The sequence below is a fragment of the Artibeus jamaicensis genome, unplaced genomic scaffold (genome assembly GCF_021234435.1).
Source record: "Artibeus jamaicensis isolate MK-2021 breed Jamaican fruit bat unplaced genomic scaffold, CSHL_Jam_final scaffold_1019, whole genome shotgun sequence".
NCBI classification, from domain to species: Eukaryota; Metazoa; Chordata; class Mammalia; order Chiroptera; family Phyllostomidae; genus Artibeus; species Artibeus jamaicensis.
The window spans coordinates 12,707,888-12,717,413 of NW_026522025.1; the positions used below are offsets into that span (position 1 = coordinate 12,707,888).

A 9,526-nucleotide genomic window follows, 5' to 3' on the forward strand; every position below is an offset into this window, starting at 1 on the left:
GGTCCTTTGCCCATTTTTTAAATGGATTGTTTCCTTTTTTTTCCCCCTGAAAAAAAGCTTAATTGTTTCGATTTGGTCTGATGCATGGGCAAGGGCTGCAGGGTGGTTAAGAGGAGGCCTGGTTGTTTCAGGGAGAGGCTCAGGCAGAAGCCGGACACCAAAAAGATGCAGAGGGCCCTTCAAAGGCCTCTGGGCTCCAAAGGCTCCTAGCCATGCTGGAGGGTGAGGCTTTCCAAGAGATACTTGCCCAGCCCAGCCTGGGGACTGGCCAACCTTAGGGGTTAGTCAGCTGGTCCGCATTTGCTTGATGAGTTTCACCTCCCCATCCAGGAAGTGGTTCTCCAGGAAGTCACAGAGATGGGGGTCTGCGCCGGTAAAACCCAGGACCTGCAGATCCAAAGTGGTCTGGTTCAGGCCCTTCTCCAAGGCCATGGTGGCCTTTGTGGCACCCGGAGTCCCACCCCACTCATCATGGGAAGGCTTCTGCTTGTCCTGGAAGAGGACATGGCCACCGGGCTGGTTTTGGATCTTTAAGAGATGCTCCGCACCCTCGTGCTTCTTCTCAGCCAGATCCCGGAAGAAGTATTCCATGCCTCCAAAACGGAGCCCAGGGAGAGGTAGGTGTAGGAGGCCGGTAGACGCAGTTTGACGAGGCAGTTGATGGAAGCCTCTGCCTCAGTGGAATAATTCTGGTGATCTTGGGAACTCGTGGTTGTTCGGCAATAAGGAGTTAAGGTCAAAAACCGGTGTTGGCTGGTCTCAGAGGCTGAGGATTGCTGAGGACTGCTGAGGTGGTTCCAAAGATGGTGACTGGAAAGGAGGTTGGAGGGTGGTCAGAGGCTGGAAGTTGGGGTCTTCCTGCGTCTGTTCCATCCAAACACTGTTGAAGCAAGAGGCAGATCTGTGGACCGCCAAGGGCACTGCTGGTTGATTTTTTTTCTTCACATTGAGTTGCATAAATTCTTTATAAATTTTGGTTATTGATCCGTTATAAGATGTATTATTGGTGACTCTGTTCTCCTGTTCAATGGGCTGTCTTTCCATTTTATGGATGTGCAGAAATTTTTTAGTTTGATGTAGTCTCATTTGTTTATTTTTCATTTTGTTTCCTTCATCCAAGGAGATATTGGGTTGGCCAAAAAAGTCCATCTAGTTTTTCCCCATAAAATAAAAGACACATTTTTCATTTTCACCAATAGCTGCATTGATTTGGATATTTTGAGTATGTCAGCTGTCTCTTGCTATTGACTTCTAGTGGGTAGAGGCCAGGGGTGCTGCTAAACATCTTCCAATGCATAAGACAACTCCACAGCAAAGAATTATTTGGCCAAAATGTCAATAATTGTACCATGAAACTTTGCAAACCACTTTTGACACATTTGATCCATCTTAGCACATTCTCCATACATTGCATAAATCTTTGTTTTGCATTTCAGTTGTGTTTTTACCTTCCTTGAAATAATAAAGTATGATATGCTGAAAATCTTCTGTATTTTCTTCTCCCTTCCATATTAAAATGGCTGCACAAAAATTAATGAATTTTGATGTTTCTTTAAACGCACACTGATACGCCAGCTGTCACAATATAATATAATAAAATTGTTCCAAATGAAGTTAAAGACAACTAAGCTCTACTAGAGCCACCATACAAAAAATCATAATGAACTTTTTGACCAACCCAATACATCAGAAAAAATATTGCTGTGAAAGAAGTCAGATTTTACTACCTATGTTTTCAGCTAGAACTTCTAGGGTTTTGAATCTATAATTTAATCCTTTAATCCATTTTGAGTTTATTCTTGTGTATGGTTTAAGAAGGTGGTCTGGTTTCATTTTTTTGCACATATCCAATTTTCCCAACACCATTTATTCAATAGACTGTCTTTACCCCATTGTATACTTTTGCCTCTTTTGTTGAATATTAATTGACCATAAAGGTGGGGATTCATTTCTGGGCTCTCTATTCCATTCCATTACTCTATACTCATATGTCTGTTTTTATGCCAGTGCCATGCTGTTTTGATTAGTATGGCCTTGGGGTACAGTTTGATATCAGGTAGTGTGATTCCTCCAACTTCATTTTTCTTTCTCAAGATTGCTGTGTCTGTTTGGAATCTTTTGTAGTTCTATCCAAAATTTTGGAATATTTGTTCTAGTTCTATTGGTATTTTGATAGGAATTGCATTGAATCTATAGATTGCTTTGGGTAGAATGAGCATTTTGATGATGTTAATTTTTCTATTCACGAACACAGTATATGCTTCCACTTGCTTGTATCTTCTTCAGTTTTTGTCTTCAGTGTCTTATAATTTTCCTAGTACAAATCTTTCTTACTAGGTTCTTGGTTAAATGTATTCCAAGGTATTTTTGCTTAAATGTATTCCAAGGTCTTTTTGATGTAATTGTAAATAAGATTGTTTTCTTAGTTTCCATTTTCAATAGTTCATTGTTGGTATATAAAAATGCCCTGGCCTGGTATCTCAGTTGGTTAGAACATTGTCCAGATATGCCAAGGTTGTGGGTTTGCTTCTGAGTCAGGGCGCATATAAGAATCGATGAATGAATGCACACATAAGTGGAACAACAAATCAATGTTTCTCTCTCTCAGTCTCTCAAAAATCAATCAATGAAATTAAAAAATAAAAAAATTTTAAAAATTAAAATGTCACTAATTTCTGAATATTCTGTATTCTGCTACTTTACTGACATTATTTATCAGTTCTAGTAGGGTTTTTTTTATGTGGAATCTTTAGGGTTCTCTATATAGAGTGTCAGCAAAGAAAGTATTCATGATCCTACTTGAGTTCCTGGTTCCAGCCATACCTGAAGCTTTAACTCTGGACTTTCCAATTATATGAACCAATAAATTGGTTTTTCACTTAAACTAGTTTTCATTAGGTCTTTGTCATATGTAACAAAAAAATAAACTTGACTAAATATGGGACCAGATCCTTAATATGGCATTCTAATGCTGTGTGTGATCTAGTTGCCACCTCTTTCTCCACTCTCACCTCACACCACTCTTTTTCTCTCTTGATGGCTGATTAATACAGAACTTACTTCATTTCTTCAAATGTGCCAGGCTTGCCCTGACTGGTGTTGCTCAGTGGTTTGTGCATTGTCCCACAAACTGAAAGGTCACCTGTTCAATTCCCGGTCAGGGTACATGCCTCAGTTGAGGGCCAGGTCCCCAGTTGGGGACAAGCAAGAGACAATCAATTGATATTTCTCTCTCACATCAATGCTTCCCTCATTCTCTTTCTCCCTCCCTTTGTCTTTTTTCAAAATGTGCCAGGCTTCTCTTTGTCTCAGGGTCTTCACACCTGTTGTCTCCTAAATCACTTTGCTCGGCTAATTCCTACACATCCTTCAGGTATCTGCATATATATCGTGTCCTTAAGAAAGACTTTCGCCCTAGCTGGTGTAGTTCAGTGGATTGAGCGCAGGCCTGTGAACCAGAGGATCATGGTTCGATTCCCAGTCGAGGCACATGCCTCACTTGCAGGCCAGTTCCCTGCAGGCCAGTTCCCAGCAGGGGACATGCTAGAGGCAACCATACATTGATGTTTCTCTCCCTCTCTCCTTCTGCATTATGTATTCCTCCAGCACCGTGTGCTTTTCCTTGTACGCACTCATCACGGTAATAATGAACAAACTCTTATTTACAACTCCTTGTCTGTAGTCCATCTGGACTATAAGCCTCCTGAAGTCAGGTACCACTGGTTTGGATCATCATTGTGTATTCCATGCATAGCCCAGTGCTTGGCACAAAATAGGTCCTCAGTAAATATTTGTCAAATGAAAAGATAATTAATGGTTCAGCATTTGACTCGGAAGCCCACACTTCCAATCTCCATGGGCTTTGTTAACTAATAAACAAACACTGGCAGTCCTAACCCACAATGTGAGTAAGAAGGCTCCAGCGGGGAAGTACAGAACCTGACTGTCATTTGGTCTGGTATTCTGAGCCGGATCTCTGACTGGCAAGGTCAGAGTGGACCTTGCCCCCAGAAGATGGCAGTGTTGCACAGTCTCTGCCACTCCAAGGCTCCCAAACTCACTTTTCTGAGGCCCTGGAAGCTACCAGGCTGGACCTTGACCCCTCCGGCCCCCGAAGCCAAAACCCATGGCCCTTTGAAAGAGTTGTGTGTTCAGAGCAACTCAGAAGTAGAGCCTTTGTTTCAGAGACTGGCTGTCCCTCAATCCAAGATAAATAAACCTGGACTGATAGATTGATTGATCTGGTTTGGCCCTCTGTTCAAGAATTCCATCTTTCTCAGGGTGGCCCCCAGGCTGCCTGTCAGTTTTTATGCTCTGCAGTCTCCTGGGAGAGAAGACTCCTCAAGCCAGAGTCGCTACCTCCTGGGGCTGGGAGAGATCTTCCTACTCATAATTTCTCTCAAACCCAGAGGCTGCTACTGAGGGTGCAAAATAGCACAACTCTCAACACAGACCCACACTGTTCAAATCCTGGCTCTATCCCTTATTGGGTGTCTAAGGATAAATATCTCACTTTCTCACAAGAAAAGAGTAGTAGCATCTGCTTTTCAGGCTTGTGCTGAGTGACAGAGCCAACAGTGTGAAGGCCACCTGGTGTCCAGGCTAGAGCATAGTAGGTGCTTAGTAAACATCAGTTCTCTTCCCTCTCCCTCTCCACTGCACGGTGGGGCCACATGTACAGGGAGAAAACATGAGAAAGCCTGCTCAGTAGGTTTTTACTGGCAACCATCTAAAAACAACAACCTTCTTCACTTCCCCCAAGCACCTTCCTATCCCCGTTGTGACTAGAAAGCCAGATTTAGAAGTGCCCTTGGTCATTGGAACACGCCCCAGTCGGATCTTCACATCAGCGGTGCCATCCCTGCAAGGCTTGCTCCTGCTGCTTCCCGCTGTGGGGAACCAGGTGCTCCTGGGAATCCTGAGATCTCTCCTGGCCCAGAGGCCTTGGCTCCTTTTCAGTTCATTTCTTTCTTTTGTGGTGGAGCATCTGGGCTGTAGAGCTGGAAGTGTTTTGGCCCCAGTGTGGAGGCCCTTATCTCCGGGCTGTGTGAGCCCCATTCCTGCCACGTCGGAACCATTAGAGGCCACTCCGCTGAGGCTTTTGAAGGAGTAATCGGTTTGTAGAGGGAAGGGGCCGTGCCAAGCCAGGCCAGATGGAGTAAGTAATGAAGGCCCCAGATTAATCTCACTTGTCTCTTTTTTCCAATATGAAGGCTCAACCCAAGGGCTTGGCAGTCTCAAGACAAATTATACTTGTCAGCTTCAAAGCACAAGTTCCCTTCCAAGTCAGCATGTTTGTGCTTTCTCTTTCTCCCTCCCGTCTCCTTCTCCTTCTCTCTTGAAATTAAAAAAAAAAAAACTGGAGTAAAAAATGGGGTGCATGTGAAATGTTGTGACGTTTTTGCATCATCGTAATAATAAGAGCTTCCATCAAGCATTTACTATGTACTAGGCAACATCCTGAGTCCTCTGCATGCATTCGACTCATTCATTTCTCACCATAACGCTGCAACCCAGGAATATACTGGCATCCCCACTTTACAGATTAGGAAACCGAGGCTCAGAGAAGATGACTAACTCAAAGTCAAGAAGTTAGTAAACGGTGGAGCAAGCACTCACACCTAGATTTGTATTATTCCAGCCACTCCATTGTACACATTCCTTAGTTTTCAGAGCTGTTGGTCTCTCTGACCCAAGTCTTTGCCTGCAGGAAGAATCCAGCTCTGAAGCCAAGAACACAGTTTCCTGCTTCTTCCCACTGTTAAAAATTCCCCCTGGAGTCTCAGGCTGAAAGTGAGGGAGGGGAAAGGACTGGGTTCCCAGGAAAGTGTTTCGCGGGGTGTGCTTTATAACATTCTAGTCTTTGAGCTATAGGAGGACGGAGATCCTGTGGTTAAATAAAACCTGGGATGTACTACATATAATGGATTTCTCCAGTGTCACGAGGCATGTGAACAGGCAAGAAGTCCTGAAGGTTAAACAAACAAACAAAACCCGATGACCTATATTTTATCCCATATTTCCCCAAATTACTGAGCCCAGTTATGTTTTTCAAGATGCACCTAGAAACTTCCACAGAACTGAGTCCTCAGAAACCAGTTTGCTTAAGAGCCCAGCTGCTTGGAGTCCTGTGCTCAGACCAGCAAAGCATCATCACCTGCGTGCTCGCTGGAGCTGCAGAGTCTCAGGTCACGGCCCTGACCCACTGACCCCCCGCAGGGGATGTGAAGGTCCTGGCATCTGGGAAGCCCCACTCTGGGTCAAGGTAGTCAAACCGAAGTCGATAGACTGGGGAGCTCACTGGGTAGATGGGTCTCATTGAGCCCCCCAATTTTTGAATGGCAGCAACACAAGTGCTGTCCATTTGTGAAACTAAACAAGCGCCACTTCCCACCTTGTCCAAACAGCCCCAGTCTCACAACTAATATAAACATGACATGGGGGCAGAATGCCGTATTTAACGAGGGCACTGGTCCACCAATACGTTTTTGGCAATTTCTCATTGGCAATAACTCTCAAGAGTTAGCTCTATGAAGGATTGCTTTCTCCTTCATTTCATACATGCTGCATCAGAACTGAGTTCTTATCATTTGGTTAAGAATTCAGATGTTTGAGCTGAGCCAGATCTGGCAACTGTACCATCTGCCACACTCACAGCCCTGCCCAGGTGCAAAGGCTCTGCCCATGACCCCTGAAGGGGGAACAGCTCTGTGAGCCACGGTAACCCGCTGTGTATTCCTCCCAAATCTCAGTCGGGCCAGGGCAGCAGGACCACAGGTGGGCATCTGACTAGGGCAAGCAATCTATACACTCACTAGCAAACTGATGTGTCCTGGGGCAAAATGCAAAACTATTCAAAGCAATGGCTGCCTAAACTAAAAGGTTCTAGCACAGAAAGGTGTTGGACAGAACATGGACAGGCTCACTGTAAGCCAACATTAGGATAGAGCAGGAGCTGTGAAGAAGCAGAGGCTGCGAGGTGGGGAAAAGACATACCAGCAGAGGAGAGGGGTGAAAGAGCAGAACAGGCGGTGCAGGGCTGGGGCATGCTTGAGGCAGAGCAGCGGGCAGTGGGTCATGCCTTGCATCCATTTCCCGTGGCTGCTGTAACAAATCTCCACAAACTTGGTGGCTTAAAACAAGAGCAATGTATTCTCTCATAGTCCTGGAGGGAGGAAACTTGAAACCATGGGGTCTTTAGGGCAAGTCTCCCTTTAGAGGCTCTAGGGAACAATCCTCTTTCTTGCCTCTTCCATCTTCTGGTGGCTGCTGGCTTTCCTTGGCTTGTGGTGGCATCACTCCATCCTCTGCCTCCTCGGTCACATCGCCTTCTCCTGTGTGTCAAATACACTTCTCTTGCTCTTAAAAGATACTTGTAATTGCATTTAGAACCCACTTGGATAGTGCAGAATAACCTCCCCATCTGAAGTTCCTTAATTATGTCCTATCTGCAAAGTTCTTTGTCCAAATGAGCTAACAGCTATGGATTGATTTTGTGTCCCTTCCCTGCCCATCCTCCATCCTTATCCCTCACACTCAGTGTGACTATATTTGGAGACAGAGCTTTCAGGAGCTAATTAAGGTTAAATGAGGACATAGGGTAAGATCCTCATCAGGTAGGACTGGTGGCCTTAGAAAAAGAAGACAGATTGCTTTTTACATGTACACACTGGAAAAAAAACCATGAAAGGACATAGAAAGAAGGCATCTACAAGCAGGAAGAGAGACCTCGTCAGGAACCAAGCCAGCCAGCACCTTGATCTTGGACTCCCAAGCCTCCAGAACAGTGAGAAATAAAGTTCTATTGTTTAAGCCACCCAGCGTATGGTATTTTGTTATGGCAGCCTGAGCTGACTAATACAGTAATTTGTTCAGGTGCCATTAGGAAGTGATATCTTTGGGGGTCATTAACCAGCCCATTACTCACCTCAAGCCCAGGACCTTCGCCTTGGATCGACAGTGGCTTTCCATGCTCTGTTCATGCTGGAACCTGGGGTCAGCTCTTCTTGCTTTTTTTGTTCTGACTAGAAACTTGGAGGGAGGCTCTGTTCTTTGCAATCCAAAGTCCAGCTGACTCAAAACACACAAACCTACATGATGTGTTATAAGAGACCCATTGTCCTCAATCTCACCTCTCCTCTCAAGTAAGATTCCAGTATTTCATGCCTCCATGATACACATTGCCCTCAGCTTATATTTTTTTCTTTTAAAATGAGCATACCCCAGGGAAAGATAACAGATTAAGCCTATGTTAGTCAGAGTCCAGTCAGGAAATAGAACTCAATAGAGATTTAATTCAGGGAATTTGTTACAGAGGGGACGGAAGGGCAGAGAGTGCAACCAGAGGAAGGTAAGGTGAGCCAGAAATGAATGAATTTAGGAGGAGATGGCACTACCAGCGTCTGGGACCGGAGCTGCATGGTGAAAGCAGGAACCTTGGAGGAGGAGCTGTGTGCGGGGCCATAGGGCCTGCCTCATTAGGTAAGGGCTGCAGCAGGGGCTGCCTGCCACCGATTGATGGGTACTCAGTGGGAAGTGGGACCACAGAGGAGATGCAACTAGGGCCAGAGGTGCTTCCTGGAGCTGAGAAAAAGGGAGCAACACCCTGGCTTCTCCCCAGCCTACGCCACCGTCCGAGTGCCTCTCACTGTCTGAACCTGGCCGGAATCCTGTGGACCAAGGAGCCTAAGAAACATTCACAATCATGGCCATGAGATCCAGGACAGAGCAGGAGAGCGGTGGGAGTGGACCACAGAGCTGGTATAAGTATCCCGTGACCCTGGGAGAGTGACCGGCCCAGAGCAGGTGCATGAGAAATGACGTTGAATTGAAACAATCATTTGCATTCTCTCCATATCAATGAACCATTTACCTTGTCCCTCCAACCCAAGCATTATCAGAGGTTACTGTCCATGTCGTGAGCATGCAAAACTAAAGTTGGAAAAATTATGCTAGAACTTAGGTTACAGACCGATTTATTGATCTTACCTTGTGCCAGGCACCGTGGTAAGCACTTTTTATGGAAAATTTCATTTAATCCTAAGAATGAGTATTAGCTTGAACCATATGGAATTGTTATTTCTATAGGTCAAAATGGTTAAATAGTGAAAATTTCATATGCTTCCACCCTATACATAGGTCAGCTCTTATGGTTGTTATTCTGATTATGCAGGTGAAAAATCTGAGACTTGAGAAGGTAACTCAACCCCGGTCCCAGACTTGCGCATCTCAGACTGTGCTGTGCAGTGGAATCACTGGGGGCCTGTTCAAGTGCAGCTGCAGGTTCAGTGCGTCTGGGGAGGGGCTGAGATGCTGCACTTCAAGTTCCCAGGTGGTTCCTGCTGGGCTGTGGACCACACACTGAGTACCGAGAAATAGTTAATAGGTGATTTGAATTTACCTGACCCCTAAGGCAGCGGTCCCCAGCCATTTTGGCACCAGGAACTGGTTTCATAGAAGAAAATTTTTCCATGCACAGAGGGCAGGGGATGGTTTTGGGATGATTGAAGCACATAACAGTCAAGCT

General features: G+C 45.2%; 1 pseudogene; it reads right to left on the reverse strand.

The window, feature by feature from the left end:
* Window positions 1-206: 206 nt before the first annotated feature.
* LOC119042506 (ferritin light chain-like) lies at window positions 207-7,971 on the reverse strand (annotated as a pseudogene).
* Between the last annotated feature and the right edge of the window lie 1,555 nt (window positions 7,972-9,526).